Below are 17,841 nucleotides of genomic sequence, written 5' to 3'. Positions count from 1 at the left end.
CTGACACCCACCTGGGAGACCCGGATGAAGCTCCTGGCTCCTAGCTTTGATTTGGCCCAGTCCCGGCCATTGTGGCCATCTTGGAAATGAACCAGTGGTTGGAAGATTCTCTGTCTCTCCCTGTCTCTGTCTCTCTCTCCCCACCTCACTCTATAACTCTTTCAAAATAAATAAATCTTTAAAATTAATGACAGGGCGGCCGGCGCCACGGCTCACTAGGCTAATCCTCCGCCTAGCGGCACCGGCACACCGGGTTCTAGTCCCGGTCGGGGTGCCGGATTCTGTCCCGGTTGCCCCTCTTCCAGGCCAGCTCTCTGCTGTGGCCAGGGAGTGCAGTGGAGGATGGCCCAGGTGCTTGGGCCCTGCACCCCATGGGAGACCAGGAAAAGCACCTGGCTCCTGGCTCCTGCCATTGGATCAGCGCGGTGCGCCGGTCGCAGCGCGCCGGCCGCGGCGGCCATTGGAGGGTGAACCAACGGCAAAGGAAGATCTTTCTCTCTGTCTCTCTCTCTCACTGTCCACTCTGCCTGTCAAAAAAAAAAAATTAATGACAGGGCAGGAATATTTTAGTTTACTTTTTTATCTTCATTGGGGTGCTCCTTGTTTTATAAGCTTTGTAATGAAGCTGACCACATACAAGAATTTCTTGCTCTGTGTATTTACCAAGGGAAGGTTTGTGGGGGAAAATTTGAATAATCTGGTGGAGATGATGGGCAGAACACAGGTTCCGGGTGCTGGATCTGCAAGGGTGTGCCTTTCCTTCCCCGTGCCCCATCCTTATGGGAGGACGATCGGCCTCCTCCACTCGGAAGTCTGCAGAGCCGTCAGTGACGTTCAGGAGCTGCGCCCGGCTCACGGATTCCTTCCTCATGCTTCCTGCTGTGTTAGGGATCTAGCACGTGTGAGCTCCTGGCCCTGTGTTTCAGGAGCCTGGAGGACCGTTCTAGGAAGCTGACTAACGGGGAAGGGATCTGGATTTGAGGCAGTGGCTCTGCCTCAATCACTTGCCACATGTTGTCCCTCCTGCTGCTGTGGCCTGTCCTCTGCCCGGGAGTGGTGCTAACAGAATGCCAGGGCAGACAGTGCTGGCTTTACCAATGACTCATTTCCTTTTACAATTAAAAATTATGCAGTTTCCTACTCTCCATGATTGGATATATCCCATAACTTAAGGCAAGTGATTTTTAAAAAGGTTTATTTTATTTGAAGGGCAGAGTTATCAGAGAGAGAGAGGGAGCGACAGGGACAGAGATCTTCCATATTCTGGTTCACCCCCTCAGATGGCCACGTGGCTGGAGCTGGACCAAACTGAAGCCAGGAGCTACTTCTGGGTCTCCCAGGTGGATGCTGACACCCAAATGCTTGGGACACCTTCTGCTGTTTTCCCAGGTGCATTAGCAGGGAGCTGGATCAGAAGTGGAGCAGTTGGGAATCAAACCGACGCCCCTATATGATGCAGCCATCTCAGGCGGCAGCTTAACCTGCTGTACCACGTTGCCCAGCCTCATGATATTCTTAATTTTTGTGTTTAACCCAGTAGAATTGAACTTTGGGAGGAAGAGCCGCCCGTGGCTGCCTGAGACCACGGAAGGCCCCAGGCCCTGTGTCTGCGTGTGCTGCAGCGTTGCTGCACAGTCCCAGGGTCGGTCTGTCCTCCCATGACCTTCTGTTGCTACTCCTGTGCTCTGAGGCCATGACCCAGCCAAGTCAGCCACTGCGGTACTGTGACAGCCTGGTGGCAGGGTGGCTGCTCTGTGACCAGTAGGTGAGTGGTGAGTGCAGGATGGGTAGGTGGGACAGGGACTGTCACATTCTGGGCGGGACAGAAGGGGATGGCACCAGATTGCATCCCAGTACTCAGAATGAGTGCACAGTGTAAAACTTAGCAATTGCTTGTTTCTGCAGTTTTCCATTTGATATTTTTGAATTGCAGTTTTCTGTGGGTAACTGAAGCCACAGAAGACAAAAGCGAGGATATTAGGGGTGGGGCTGCCACACTTCTGAGTCTGCATGCGTCTTTGGTGTTATTGATACTTACCTACCGGCCGGCGCCGCAGCTCACTAGGCTAATCCTCCGCCTAGCGGCACCGGCACACCGGGTTCTAGTCCCGGTTGGGGCGCCGGATTCTGTCCCGGTTGCCCCTCTTCCAGGCCAGCTCTCTGCTGTGGTCAGGGAGTGCAGTGGAGGATGGCCCAGGTGCTTGGGCCCTGCACCCCATGGGAGACCAGGAAAAGCACCTGGCTCCTGGCTCCTGCCATCGGATCAGCGCGGTGCGCCGGCTGCAGCGCGCCGGCCGCGGCGGCCATTGGAGGGTGAACCAACGGCAAAGGAAGACCTTTCTCTCTGTTTCTCTCTCTCACTGTCCACTCTGTCTGTCAAAAAATAAAAAAAATAAAAAAATAAAAAGATACTTACCTACCATGATACTTTGCAGTGGCTGGAGGAAGGGCAGGCTCACTGGGTCACCACCAGCAGTGCCCTCTTGCTTTCAGCTGATGGCCAGGGTGCCTGCTATCCAGCACATACCCTTTCTTTATCCTTTCCTGGGTCACTTTTCGTTTACTGCCAAGCCTGTGTTCTGTAGGCGGCTGGAAGTCCCTGTCCTCTGTTCTCACTGTGCCATTCTCTGCAGTCCCTGGTGGCCTGTGGTTTCCTCTTGCCCCCTTCCTTGTGTTCACGTCTCAGAAACTCCCCCTGGTCTGCTCTTCATACAGGTACGGAGGGCTCAGCCTTACCCATCCCTGGATACGCGCCTTGTGGTGTGACTTTGACAGAATCTTGTGGGGGGGACCTCTTCGCTCCTGGAGAAAGGCTGAACAGGAGCAGCTCACATGCTCTTAAAATGTGTGGCTCTGCCTCTGGAAGGCAGCGACCGTGCTTCTCAGCACTCAGCATGGCCTGCGAAACGCAAGAAGGCCCATTCAGGGTTTCGTTTGTATCTGTCTTTTACCGCTGAGGGAGGGCTTGCCTTGCTTATTGATTGCCTCAGCTTGTGCCAGGTTTCCCTGGACAACATTTAGCAGGAAAGGAATCGGTAGTTGGGAGCCCAGGCGAGCTCTCTACTTCCCGATGTACCCTCGCGGGGTCTTTTTTTTGTCTCCTCAGAGTCTGGGAGCTTTGAGGTGTAATGAAGGCCAGGGCAAAGCAGTGGTGTGGACTACATGTGTTCTCAAGGGGTTTAAATCTGGGAGTGGCAAGAAGGAGAAGCCGAGGTGGCCCCAGCCTGGGGAGCTAAGCAGAGGGTTTGCCTCTTTGATATGATGCTGCTCTCAGACCCAGTTGAGCTCTGCAGAAGGCTTTGGGGGACGGCTCAGCACTGGCTGTGGGAAGTGGACTAGAAATTCAAGATTCACCACTTGTCCTATTTTCATTGTTTTTCCCTAAATGATGATAGGAAATCACATCAGCTGGTGGAGGGTGATGATCCTTATGAACTGTTATAAATATTTTCTAGTTTCTATAAATTATACATAAATATAAATATTTTATAACAAAATTATAACAGTGCTGGGACTGGCTCTGGTGTAGTGGGTGAAGCTGCCACCTACAGTGCTGGCGTCCCATATGGGTGCCAGTTAGAGTCCTGGCTGCTCCACTTCTGCTGCAGCTCTGCTATGGCCTGGGAAAGCAGGAGAAGATGGCCCAAGTACTTGGGCCCCTGCACCCACATGGGAGACCTGGGGAAAACTCCTAGCTCCTGGCTTCAGATCAATGCAGCTCTGGCCATTGTGGCCAAGTAGGGAGTGAACCAGGGGATGGAAGACCTCTCTCTTTCTCTGCCTCTCCTTTCTCTATGTAACTCTGCTTTCAAATAAATAAATAAGTCTTTAAAAAATTATAGCAATGCATAACTATATAAATAATCTCATTAAGCAAACAAGCAAGAAGAATCTGTGATAACACTTGAGACAGGGCTGCACTGAGGTCTTGGTCAGTTGGTTCATTGTAACTTCAGATGGTGTCCACTTCCTGAGTGGAGCAAGGAAAATTGTTCTAGAAGTCCTGACTTCAGGAGCTGCATCAATGGTTAGGTATTTTGTTAAAGGCTGGGATTATTCTGAGGCTACTGAGAGCAATGTGCTTTTTGATGGAATGTATTAGATTTCTGTGTGGATTCTGTGCCCTAGTTTCTTCCTCTGTAAAATGGGGTGCGGTGGTGTCTACCTCAAAGATGGTTGTGAATTAAATGTGTGAACGCAGAGATCTGTTGGAACAGAGTCTGGTAGAGAATGGCTTCCGTTGACTGGTAGATGCCCATGCCCTTCGTTTAATTCCCAAGGCCACTTTCCTGCCCTGTCCTTTGATACCTGTCAAGTTCTAATTGTTAGAGAAGCAGAGACAGGAAAGTTGTTGTCGTGGTAAAGAAATGTTAAACTTTTAAATTGCAGAAACAGTCTTCTTAGCAAGTAGTGGAGCTCCAGGAAGAAGAGGGAGGAGAGGAAGGGCGAGTGTGCAGCCCAGTGGGTCCCCTGCCCCCAGACAGCAGAGTCCCCGCAGGTTATCAGTCATTTTACCAGTAATTTGAGCATCCTGACAATTTGAACATATCAGAAAGTAGAGCTGCCTTCTTTTTGCACTTCCACCAATAAGCCTTTAAATGAAAATGATGTTGGTACTTTTTACTGGGCGTGTACCATGTGCCCAGTTTTGTATTAAGTGTTCTATTCATGTTGTCTTGAACTCAAAACTAGCAGGTGCAGTTAGTCTCATCTCACAGGTGGCAAACAGTGGAGCTGAAGTAATTTGCCTGGTGCAGCAGGCTCAGGAGGGCACACGTGGAGAATAACCACTCTGGGGCTCCGCGTGCGCCTCTCTAGAGCGACGGGTCATGTTCTGCATGAGCTTCTTGGGCCAGAACTTCAGCCACTTTCTGCCTCACTCCTGCCAAGGTGCCACCTAGTGGACGCTATCATGATGACTGGTTGCATTTCCAGTCTTGGGTGGTCTGCTTTGAGGATAGAACCTTGGAGAATGGCTAAGTTAATGCTTTTGTGATCAGAACAGAACACTGAAAGCCAGAAAAGGGAGTTATTTTCCAGGTCAACAAAAACATGCATTTGCCAACTATGGCTTTAGTATGCTTACATTGATCCTTTGGTTTATGACAATAAATCAGTGTTACAGGCATCATGGCCAAGGTATTTGTAGAATGTATACCGTTTGTTCCATCCAAAATGAGTTTGTTCATTTCTACCAGGATTTCTGGTAGAGATAAGAAAATTTCCTAAAAAAAAATGCAGTAGTGAATAAATGAATGAAAACATGAATAAGACTAGAGAAATTTTTTATTGGATGCTCTACACGATTTTTAAGAGTTATGGCATTGCTTCTCGGCCTTTTGGCCAAGATCAAATGTACTGTCTGTTTTTATCAGTTTAATAATATGTTACATTGGTCGGCGCTGTGACTCACTAGGCTAATCCTCCGCCTTCCAGCGCCGGCACACTGGGTTCTAGTCCTGGTCGGGGTGCCGGATTCTGTCCCGGTTGCCCCTCTTCCAGGCCAGCTCTCTGCTGTGGCCCAGGGAGTGCAGTGGAGGATGGTCCAAGTGCTTGGGCCCTACACCCCGTGGGAGACCGGGAGAGGCGCCTGGCTCCTGCCATCGGATCAGCACGGTGCGCTGGCCGTGGCGGCCATTGGAGGGTGAACCAATGGCAAAGGAAAACCTTTCTCTCTCTCTCTCTCTCTCACTGTCCACTCTGCCTGTCAATAATAATAATAATAATAATAATAGTATGTTACGTCCTCTATCCAACATCTTAAATGGATTTTGGGGGCAGAGAGTGGGAATAGGAGCTTGCTGCATCCACTGTACATGCCGAGCTGGTATTGGAGTACAAATACAAATTTGGGCAAATAGACCGAAAACAAAGCGGCGTGGTGCTCTATAATGAGCGTTTCACGTTTCTGAGAAAGCACCGGCGATTGCTGGAACTTGTGTTGCTCAGGAAGCTGCATCCGGCCCGGCCTTTGATTGCTGCTGGACTGGAAACACTGAGCAGTGACTTCAGCAAAGGCTTCTTTCACACCTTCTCCTGAGCAGAGAGCCTCAGCCTCCCATTCAGAGGGCAAAAGGGAGAGAAGTGCAAGTGCGAGACTTGAAGCAGTCGTAGGGCACGTCCATGCCCGGTGGACTTACTCCCCGCCCTTCTCGCTGGGATATTCAGGAGTTCTGGGACATGGAGGGAAGCGTTTTATGGAAGATGACTCAGCCGTGGGTTTCGCTGTGGTTTGCAGTAGTGTTTGCTGTGTCTTCCTTGTAGGTTTGTCGCGGGGGGGGGGGGTCCGTGAGGAGTCGCATGAATATGCTGCGAAGAGCAGGGCGTGAGCGTCGGCGATCACAAAGCTAGGCTGAGAAACGCGGGCCAGGGAGTGTGTGTGTCACCGAATGAGAATGCTAGAGGAGAAAGTTTGTTACTGCACATGCTCTTTTTTTTTTTTTTGACAGAGTGGACAGTGAGAGAGAGAGACAGAGAGAAAGGTCTTCCTTTGCCGTTGGTTCACCCTCCAATGGCCGCCGTGGCCGGCGCGCTGTGGCCGGCGCACCGCGCTGATCTGAAGCCAGGAGCCAGGTGCTTCTCCTGGTCTCCCATGGGGTGCAGGGCCCAAGCACTTGGGCCATCCTCCACTGCACTCCCTGGCCACAGCAGAGAGCTGGCCTGGAAGAGGGGCAACCAGGACAGAACCCAGCACCCCGACCGGGACTAGAACCCGGTGTGCCGGCGCTGCAAGGCAGAGGATTAGCCTAGTGAGCCGCGGCGCCGGCCTGCACATGCTCTTAAACACCTGTGCTCATTAGCAATGCAAGCAAGACTGTATCCAGTAGAAAGTGAGGCTCTTCAGCTTGTGCTGGGAGAGGTTTTGATAGGAAGTTGACTTTGAAAACTAATGGTTGGATGTGTATTTTGCACGTGTGTGTGTGTGTGTGTGTGTAGGGCTGTGATTTGCCTATTCATCCTGTCTTCTGTCTTGGGTCCATCATGAAATTGAGATGAGATCAATGAACTCCTGGCAGGGCTTTGGGAAGTCTTTTTGGGTCAGGATTTTGTTTTTGGTTGACAGCTCAGATGCGGTATGCGGAGGGTCTGGGTTGGAGGAATTTACAGATTCTAGTCACAGCGCCTGATAGTCCTGGGCTTGTCCTCGTGGAGAGAATCTCAAGCAGCATTTAAAGGAGTGGTTTCTTTTGAAGAACTTTGTGAGAATTGAGGGGCATACAGGTGCTTGCAGGTGGCCAAGGCGCTCTCCTTAACCAAGCTGCAAGCCCACTCCTCTGGCCCCTGCCCTTGGCATGCAAGGATTCTGCTGAGTCAGTGTGGAGAGCAGTGAGCACCCTGGCCTGCCCTCAGCCAGGGTAGCTCACGTCTGTAGGTGAGCCTTCTACCCCTGCTGTGGCCTTGTCGTGCTGTCCACCAGTGACCGCTCGTTCTCTCCTTGCCTTTGGATTCCCCTGGGTGTTTCCGTGTCTGGGCCAGGGCCCGTGTCTGTCCCACTTGGTGCTGGTCTTAGCGCTGCATTGCCACAGTCCTGAGTGAAGTCTTCCTCCCAATTTTCCCAAGACCTGGAAGAACCACTGCTTATCACATGACCTGGAGTCTGGGTCAGTTCGTGCTGTGACGACGAAAATGCCACACCTGGGAGGTTTGTGCAGGACAGACACTGACTGTCCACAGTGAGGGAGGCTGGGGAATCCAAGCCCAGGGAACCAGCTCTGCTGAGGGGCTGGTCTCCCCTTGCAAGATGGCGCCTTGTTGCTGTGAACTCAGGGGAGGATTTGCAGAAGGAGGGAAAGGGCCGAATGTGGAGGACGCCTCTTTGCTGAAGGCCTTAATCCCCTCCCTCCGGGGCTCCTCTCCTCCTCCCTGTCCCTCAGGACTGTCACGTCGGCCACGCGGAACTCACGGTGCCTGCTGTGAGTCAGATGGAAGGAGGAGCCCTGGGGGAGCAGGAGGCCCTCTCTTACCTGGAGGACTGCGGCTCAGTGGGTGGGCGTGGGTGGCGGGTGAGGTGGGTGGTGGTGACGAGATTCTCTCTGGTCTATTCCTGGGTTGGGGAGGTGGTGAATGGGCGTTGGGAAGGACACAGTGCTGTCTTTTGGAGCCAGTGGCTGGACCTGGTCTGGGAGCCCTCGTGAGGTGGGTGGAAGCAGGTAGGGCTGCAGACACCCCAGGGTGGCTCCCTGCAGGTGGCCAGGTGGTGCATGCGTGGGGAGGGCCACTCAAGTCTGGTTGTCGTCAGGGCAGGAACGCCTTGTGTGCCTGACCCTGGGGAAGGAGGAAGCCTACTCCACAGTGACTACATGGCTGACTTCTGAGCAGGCTTTGTGGGGAGTGGGCTGCTCACTGACATCCCAAGTCCATTAGCAGCTCATAGCTCCAGTCAAACCTGTGGGGGCTTGGCCTACCCTGGTGTGGAGGGCCCACGCCTCTCACTAAGCACAAGGACCCGGCACTGGCACCGACATCCTTGTAGGGTGATTTATTGCAAACTGCTCTTTCTCCAAAGGCAGAGGAGAGGAACTGCCCCCTCCATGATTCCTGTATAAATCATCTGGAATTATGATGAATTGAAGACTCTTTGTCCTGGTGACAGTAGTAAGTGTTATGAGTGGCTTTTAATAGTTAGGACGGCAGAAGAGATAAATATCAATTACTGTTTGAGAAAGTGTGGTTTAAGCCAGCTTCCTCATTTTTTTCCCATGATGAGGTTAATTATTTATGGCATAAGAACATGAATAATTTCACTTTATCTCTTTATCCAAGCAATAAATGAATTGTAACGCAGAGGGATTTGGGTAGCTGATGCAATAGTTGTGTGTTTAAAGTGTTTAGAAGTTTTGTGTTCCCCCCAAAATTCTCCTTGTCAATCATAAACAGGGCTTTTTATATTAATAAGGTCTATTTAAAATTTTCATTTTCTTATTGTTTTATTTTTTTACTGTATTTTGTTCAATATTAGTTTTGGCTGAGCATAAACTATGTCCTAGGCCCCATTTTGTATGTTGCAAGTGTGTTAACTTGTTTAATCATTGGATAGCCTCATTATGCCCTTGGTCAGGGAGACCTACACATGTCCTTGGACGGGGTTCTTTTTCCCCTTCTCACCTGCTTTAAATCAAAGTTAGCAGAATGATTGAAGCCGGTAGGAGATTTAATGAGATAAGACGTGTGAGCACTCAGGCCTGGAGCTAGGAGATTTAATGAGATAAGACGTGTTAGCACTCAGGCCTGGAGCTAGGAGATTGAATGGGATGGGACGTGTGAGCACTCAGGCCTGGAGCTGGGAGATTGAATGGGACGTGTGAGCACTCAGGCCTGGAGCTGGGAGATTGAATGGGATGGGATGTGTGAGCGCTAAGGCCTGGAGCTAGGAGATTGAATGGGATGGGACAGTGTGAGCACTCAGGCCTGGAGCTGGGAGACTGAATGGGACCTGTGAGCACTCAGGCCTGGAGCTGGGAGATTGAATGGGATGGGACGTGTGAGCATTCAGACCTGGAGCTGTAGGAGGCATTCAGAGCTCTGCAGAGCTGTCATCATCAGCACCCCGCCATCTTCCTCGTCACGGCGCCGTGACGATCACGTGGTCTAGGAGGCCAGGCCCTGGGTGTGTGCCCATTCTGGTGGGCCCCTGAACCCGAGACCCTGGGCAGTGGCTTTTCCTGTCTGCGGCTCAGCTTCCTCCCCTGGAACGAGGGCACCGGCTTTCCTGCTTTCACACAGGAGGCAGCTCTGTCTAAATCTGCCCGGCAGCAGCATGTCCAGTGGGCATTTGTGTCTGAGGTCACCAGGTCCACTCGGTCCCTTCATGAGACGTGGCCCGTGTGTGTGATCTTCTCTCGCGGAGCACTTGTGTCCCTGGCTGCCTTAGGCCGTTTCTGTTCTGCTGAAGGGAATGAGAATTCTGAGCGGCTAAGCTGATGATGGTAGACGGCCTGCACCATTGGGCTCCATGACCCTGTCTGACCCACCAGTATGCGCTGTTAAGAAGAAAGACAGAAATGACAGTGGGGCTCGTTCACCCACTGCGAGAAGTCCTCAGAGACAGAAGCTGATGGGACAATCGAGATCAAGGGGCACAGATCTGGAATCAGAAGGCAGAGCACCCTTTGCTGGCTGGCATTTTGGAAAATTACTCGCTTTTCTGAAGCTGGCTTTCTCTGTCTGAAAACCCCAGGCAGGCCCTAACCATGAGGCCAATAGGCAGTGAACGCTAAGGATCCTCCCCGCCTCAGTTAGTGTTTTAGACTGCACAGACATTACGCGACCGTTACTGCCTGCCGTGGCCTGTTCTAGGACCAGGGAAACAGTGATGGCTGAGCTGGGAGCTTCCGCTTTGCCGTCAGCCGGGCTCTGTTAGAACAAACAACCTGCTTCCATGAGGCTTTGTTTTAAAAGGATTCTATTTTATTTTATATATTTGAAAGACAGATGGGGGGAGTAGTGAGGGAGGAAAGAAGGCAGGGAGGGAGGGAGAGAAGAAGAGCGATCAATCTTTTATTCACCGAGTCACTCCTCAAATGCCTACAACAGCCAAGGCAGTGTCAGGCTGGTGCTGGAAGTGGAGAACTCAACCGCTAGAGCTACCCGTGCTGCCTTCTGAGGTGTGCATTAGCAGGAAGCTGGGTTGGGAGCCGAGTCATGACTCAAACCAGTCACCTTGACGTTGGATGCCAGTGTCTAAAGCAGCATCTTAAACTCTGTACCACTTGCTGAAGGCAGCGGACTCCTGGGTTGTCACTGAGCAACTGGGGAGTGGAAGGTTTGGCTCATGCTGTATCTGTGGGGACTGGCAGTGAGCAGGTGCATCAAGTGCCCGCTGCTGGTGGGCGGAGCCGGATCCACCCAGCTGGAATCGTGGGTGGAGTCAGGCAGCAGGCAAGGGGCAGGGAAACCCACCCACTTGGACTTTGCAGCCTGGAAAGGGAGAACAAGCAAAACAAGAAAAAATGGCCTCCCATGAAAGAAAACTGCAGGAAGAGACAGCGGGTTTGCATGAGCAGGATGCAGAGCCCTTGTGTAGATTCTAGCAGAGCAGGCAAACTCACGTTTCCCCTCACACACAGTCACCCGCACGGCTTTCAAAGGAAAGCATTCATCCAGCGAGAACGGATACCACACTCACGGAGACTTCAGTCAGTGCCCTGGGTGCTAAGTGGGAGAGATGTTGCAAAACAGAGGGAGGCTCTGGACACGCAGAAATCTGAGAGTGGAGACAAGATGCCTGGGGGCAGGTTCTGGGGGCTCCAACAGGGGAGTGACAGCCCTGTCGGGGAGAAGGAAACCATGGGGAAGGCATGTAAATCAGCAATAGAGGACTATCTCCTTGGCTAAAAGGCTCGAAGTGGCTATTCCTGAGCCTCCCACTTGTAGGCAGGATTAATCAAAAAAGATACATACTTGGTAAAATTCTTCAGTTTTGAGCATAAAGAAGCACTCTTAGAATCTTCCTGGCATGAAGAATAAATTATTTTCCATTTTTTAAAATTTATCTGACAGATAGAGTTAGACAGTGAGAGAGAGTTACAGAGAGAATGGTCTTCCTTCTGTTGGTTTACTCCCCAAATGGCCGCTACGGCTGGAGCTACGCCTATCTGAAGCCAGGAGCCAGGTGCAGGGTTCAAGGACCTGGGCCATCCTCCACTGCCCTCCCGGGCCACAGCAGAGAGCTGGACTGGAAGAGGGGCAACCGGGACTGGAACCCGGTGTCCATAATGGATGCCGGTGCTGCAGGCGGAGGGTTAACCAAGTGAGCCACGGCGCCGGCCCTGAATAAATTATTATATAAAGGAAAACATGTAAAGTGGCATGTACAGTGTATATTGCTACAGTAAACATGGGAAGAAGGAAAAAAAGCACATATAATTTAGTGAAGGAGAAGGTTCCTGTGTCTAATCAAGCATGTCTTTCATGTCAACTGAAAGACATTTTTAGGTAAAGATTTAGATACTACACCAGGTAACTGAATATATAATGTGCTCAGAAAAGAACTGCGAGCAGACAAATGCTCCACAGTAGAGAGACCTTAAGGAATGGGAAAGAGAAGAAAGAATTGAAAAGTCAGCTTGGCGTTTTGAGAGTGCAGGTTCACATCTAAGTGGGTTATAAATGACGCAACAGGTATAATTGAGCAGCCACACAAGGGGTCTCAGCATTCACATGAATTGAGAGGACAGAAATTCCCACTTGAAAAACCTCTTACATGGAGACTGGAACCCACGTGCACTGCTGATGGGATGTAAAATGGGACAGGTCTTTGGGAAACAGTTTCTCAAAAGGATTTACAGTTACCTTGTGACCTGCCGTTGCCTTCCTAGGTATTCTGCCAATGTAAATGAACACTACAGACAGAGTCACTTAAAAAAATACAGCACAATTAGCTGAAAAGCCCACCAGCATGGCCCTGGCTTAAGGTGGGGGTCTTACTACTTTGTAACACAGAGGGAGGGCACATGCAGTGAGATGTAGCGATCTCTTCAGGGAGAGTTTATCTTTGTTTACTTATTTTTATTTATCTATTTTTTAAGATTTATTAATTTATTTGAAAGGCAGAGATAGAAATAAAAGAGGGAGAAAGAGAAACGTCTTCCATCCACCGGTTCACTCCCCAAATGGCCACAACAGCCGGGGATGGGCCAGGCCAAAGCCAGGAGCCATGAGCTGCTTCTGGATCTCCCATGTGGGTACTTTTTGGCCATCCTGTGCTGCTTTCCTGGGTACAATAGGTGGATTTGAAGTGGAGCAGCCAGGACTTGAACTGGCACCCATGTGGGATGCTGGCACTGCAGGTGGAGGCTTAACACAGAGCCAGCCACTGTTTACTTATTTTTAGGTATTTATTATTTATTTGATAAGCTGAGTTCCAAGGGGCAGGGAGGGAAAGAGAGAGATAGATAAATCTTCCATCTGCTGGTTCACTCCCCAAATGGCTACAGTGGCTACCACTGGGCCAGGCCAAAGCCAGGAGCCTGGAGCTCCATCTGGCTCTCCCATGTGGGTGGCAGGGGCCCATGCACTTGGGCTAGCTGCTGCTGCTTTCCCAAGTGTGTGAGTGGGGAACTGGATCAGAAGTGGAGCAGCTGGGAATCCGAATGACACTCTTAGGAGATGCTGGCGTCGCAGGTGGCTGCTTAACCACACTGCACCACACTGGTGGTCCTGTGAGAGCTTGTTTTTTATGGCAAGACACTCCCGTGCCAGTGACATGAACCCACCCCTGAGTTCCGAACTCTCATTAATCCATTCATAAGGGCAGAGAGATGAAGCTTCTAACCGTAGTAACTACCCATGAGAAATGACAATGTTTGCACAGAAACCTATACTGAATATTCCTAAGTGTGTCACTCATAAAAGGCCAGAAGTGGGAGCACCACAGATGTCTGTCCTCTGATGAGTAGACCAGTGCAGTGTGGCACACCTGGACGCTGGAAGAGAGCGCCAGAGCAGTGAGGTGCTGACGCGTGCAAAGGCTTGGATAAGCCCTGAGAAGGTTATGTGAGATACCAGGAGTAGGCACGTCTGTGGAGACACGGGGGTTTACGGTTGCTGCAGGCTGGGGTGGGGGGTGCAGCCTTCCTTTGGGTTAATGACCAGTGGTGGTGATTGCATACTTCTTTTTTTATTTTTATTTATTTATTTATTTATTTTTTTGACAGGCAGAGTGGACAGTGAGAGAGAGAGACAGAAAGGTCTTCCTTTGCCGTTGGTTCACCCTCCAATGGCCGCCGTGGCCGGCGCACCACGCTGATCCGATGGCAGGAGCCAGGTGCTTCTCCTGGTCTCCCATGGGGTGCAGGACCCAAGCACTTGGGCCATCCTCCACTGCACTCCCGGGCCACAGCAGAGAGCTGGCCTGGAAGAGGGGCAACCGGGACAGAATCCGGCACCCCGACCGGGACTAGAACCTGGTGTGCCGGCGCCACGGGCAGAGGATTAGCCTAGTGAGGCACGGTGCGGTGATTGCATACTTCTGAGAATGTGCCGGAATTGCTGATTTTGTGCACTTTAAATCGGGCGTGGGGAATGTTTTTGTCCGTGGGCCGTAAGAGGCTCAGAAATCCTGTGGTCTGGCCCCACCGAGGCCTCCACGGGCAGAACTCGAGTTCACTGCACCTGTAGCAAGCTGATTGTTCAGCTGACCATCGTGTCTGGCTGGCGAATGATGTCATAAATCTGAGATGGACCTGGGCAGACACCGTTCCCCGACCCTGCTTAGAGGATGAATTTCCTGGTGTAGAAATGGAACATCAGGGAAGCTGTTTCAAAAACCTAGCTTATGACTGCGCCTGTGGCCTGTGTTTCTGGCGCTACGTATTTTCTCAGTTTACTTGATTAAGGACTTGCATGCTGAAAGCGTGGGGCGGGGTGACTCTGTGAGCGGAGTGGTTGGCAGCCTCAATGCAGTGCGTTTGGAAAGCCACAAAGGACAGTGACGGTGATCAGGACTGACAGTGTGACAGATCCAGCGACAGGTGCAGCCTGTGGTCCAGGAGCTGCAGCAGCCTTCCCCTGGAGCACTGGGGTGACCAGGGGCGAGCCTGGGTCTGACGCATAAAAGCCCCTGCACAGCTTCCAGAGGCTTCCGCTGAGGGAAGTCCATGTTGCTGGGAGTCTGTCGGGGACCTCGCAGCCTCGGGCTGCCTCTGAGTAACGCACCCTTGGTTTTATGGGTCTCTGAAGGCATGATGCCTCTGCAGCCCCAGTGTGTGTGTGTGTGTGTGTGTGTGTGTGTGTGTGTGTCTGCTTATGACATCACGTATCATTCTCGTTCTCCCTTATGGTTGTACTGCTAAAGCACTTGTATCTGAGAGGAAAATAAACTTGTTCACTGATGGATAAAGATGGAGATACACCAGGGCTGTCTTACGTCTTGGGCTGTTGATGACAGCTAAGATTTTCAGTGACTTCATGCTGAAACTGGCACCCTTCGGTTTGCTCTTTAAACCTTGGTGTGAATCTGTCTCGGAACTGCCGCCTCTTCTCCCTGCTCATGAAAATAAAATACACATTTAGATTATCAGTGATGCCTGAAAGGCCTTGCAGCTCCTAGATTTCTTACTGTCAACAAATATTTACCAACCGCTCACCCTGTGAGATTCTCATTCAGCGAGGAGAACTCTGCCCCACATGACACAGGGCTGATGTATGCTGAGCCCAGGGTAGCTCACTTGGAGAGTATAGTTAGAATTTATTCTGTCCATATTTTCATATTAAAATGTATCCAACTGTCCTCCCTACAGAACTGCATTTTCTCATTAGAAACCGTACACAGTTTTTTCTTTGAAGACATAGTTGACTTGGCCTCTTGAAGATGCTGTAACTCCTTTTGTGTGTTGTTGAAGGAAGGTGTTATTCATGTGGGGAGGCCGCTGCAGAGATGTTTACATGGGGCTGACATTGTGGCGTAGCGGGTCAAGCCTGTGACGCTGGGGTCTCATGTGGTGCTGGTTCATATCCTGGATGCGCCACTTCTGATCCAGTTCCCTTCTAATGGCCTGGGAAAAACAGCAGAAGATGGCCTAAGTGCTTGGGTCCCTGCCACCCACATAGCAGGCCTGGATGAAGCTCCTGGCTTCTGGCATCAGTCTAGCCTAGCCATGGCTATTGCAACCATCTGGAGGAGTGAACCAGCAGGTGGAAGATGCCTCTCTCTCTTTCTTCTCTATCTTTCCCTCTCTCTCTCTTCTCTCTCTCTTTCTTCTTCCTTTCTCTCCCCCCCCACCCTTCTTCTCTCTCTCTCTCTCTAGTTCAGACTTCAAAATAAATACAAAAATCGTACAGTGGGGAAAGAGATTGGGTTCCATTCCACAAACACAAAGAAAGGTGGAGTTGATGGCAAGGAAGCAAGGTATGGGCGTCTGGTTGGACGACTCCAAGAGACGTGTGAGTTCCTGCTGAGTTGACTTGAGGGGTCCCCGCGGACCAGTCACTGCCAGGGTAAGGTAGGAGGGGTGAGCAGATATTGAGGAAGGCGGTTTCTTGCCAAACAGGGCTCCTGTTAAAACTGAGCTCTTAAGGGACGTGCTTGAGGCTCCTAGGGCCTCAGACCCTGGGTAATCTTTGGAGAAGGAGAGGAACTTGGCTGGGCTGTTTGTGGGGATGATGAGGTGGCAGAAAGATGTGGTCAGGCCTCAGAAGAGAGAAGGCCGCGGGTGGATTCACTCCAAGCAGAGGCTCCAGGGAGACGTGCTCAGTTCTGACTCATTGCGACTTGGGGTCACGTCATAGGGGAGTGACAGCAGGAGGCTTCGTGGGCCGGGCAGGGTGTGTCATTCCAGTGAGAAAATGGCTTCGGAATACCTCATCTTGCCCCTGTTTAAATTCAATGTGTAGTTAAATAAACCAATTAATCAAGTGTTATTCACTTTTATAGTTGCTAGAAAGGGCAAAGAAAAGTATTACAGCTTAAGATGTTTCCTCACAGAGCTTCCAATCAAAGGGAAGACCGTGAGACAAAAGTACAAGGGAACCGAGTTGTTGTGTGGTGGGTTACAGCTTGGGATCATGATATCCCATGTGATGGTCAGTTTGAGTACCTGCTAACGTGCCTGGGAAAGCAGTAGATGATGGATCAAGGGTATGGGCCCTGCCACCCATGTGGGAGACCTGGTTGGGTTTCCAGGCTCCTGACTTCCGCCTGACCCAGCCCTGGTCTTTGCAGCCATTTGGGGAGTGAATCAGTGGGTATAAGATTCTCTCTCTCTCTCTTTCTCTCTCTCTTTCTTTGTCTTTCTCCTTCTCTTTCTGTAGCTCTGCTTTTCAAATACATAAATAAATAAATCTGTAAGAGAAAAACCTACAAGGTCACTTTTAAGTTTGTGGGAAATGGAATTACAAGGTTTATTTTGCTGCATTTTTGAAATCCATGCATAGTTTTTATAATACTCATTTTTCCATGAGGCCCCGTGCACCTCACTTGTTTCTTGGTCTGAGCTTCAGATGGGAGGAGCAGCACCACACCCACGAGATGCCTGAGTCTCTTCCCTCACCAGAAGTGGGAGCCAGCAGCGCCCAGGGCTGTGCCGCCTGCTGAGGGTGGAGAATGCCCTTCATCTGCCCCCCTCTCCCGACGGCTCCGAATGCTCCGGCTCTTAATCCAGACCATGTTTTCCTTTCTCACTGACTTCATCTTCCTCTGAGTGTTTGCTGAGCTTGACTGAGTTTTCCTATGGCTTTAGAGGCAGCTGGGCACGCTCATTAACACTGTGGCCACTTCCAGGAGTGCCCAGAGCTCCCTGAGGGTTAAGAGTGTGCCTGGTAGGGAGCGTCCCTGGCACAGGGTGTTGTGGTGACAGCACACTGCAGATCCTTCCTGTCTCAGTTTCTGACGCACGAACGTTCAGGCGCTGGCGCTGCAAGGTCGCTGGGTCAGTGGATAGGACTTAGGGGAGAGGGTCTGCCTGCAGGCCTGTGGAAGGACTTGGTCACTCCTTGCTTCTGTCTGCTCTTGGTGGCTCTGATCAACAAACAGTTCTCTGATTATCTGAATGGAGGTACCTTGAGAGCGATCTGCCTCAGTGGTGTCGCCTGGGAGTGCAGTGCCAGAGGAACCCAAGAGCAAAGACTCTTGTTTCCCGGTGCCTCGCTCCCTGTAATGAAATTCCTTGACCTTGCCTGCTTCCAGGTTGCCCGCATGTCATGCAAATTACTCATGGAGGCACATCTGTTCCATACACCTGTGTCTCAAGGGCACTGCTCTGTCTTTTCAAGCAGCGTCTTTGTGAATAGAAACAGCTTTTCATGTGAGCCAGGCCCTATCCCAAATTTGCAGTCCTTATATAAACCACATTTTTTTTAACAGATAACCGTTTAACATGAACACATCCTTGCTGTCCAGGGGAT

At 51.0% G+C, this 17,841-nt stretch overlaps 1 pseudogene; it reads left to right on the top strand.

The window, feature by feature from the left end:
* The first annotated feature begins 5,323 nt into the window (after positions 1–5,323).
* LOC127487232 (U2 spliceosomal RNA) lies at positions 5,324–5,427 on the top strand (annotated as a pseudogene).
* Positions 5,428–17,841: the final 12,414 nt, after the last annotated feature.

Source organism: Oryctolagus cuniculus, chromosome 10, assembly GCF_051225735.1.
Source record: "Oryctolagus cuniculus isolate XC-2025 breed Fujian yellow rabbit chromosome 10, ASM5122573v1, whole genome shotgun sequence".
Taxonomy (NCBI): Eukaryota; Metazoa; Chordata; class Mammalia; order Lagomorpha; family Leporidae; genus Oryctolagus; species Oryctolagus cuniculus.
The sequence above is the reverse complement of the archived record's forward strand: the minus strand, read 5'-3'. Positions and strand labels throughout refer to the sequence as shown.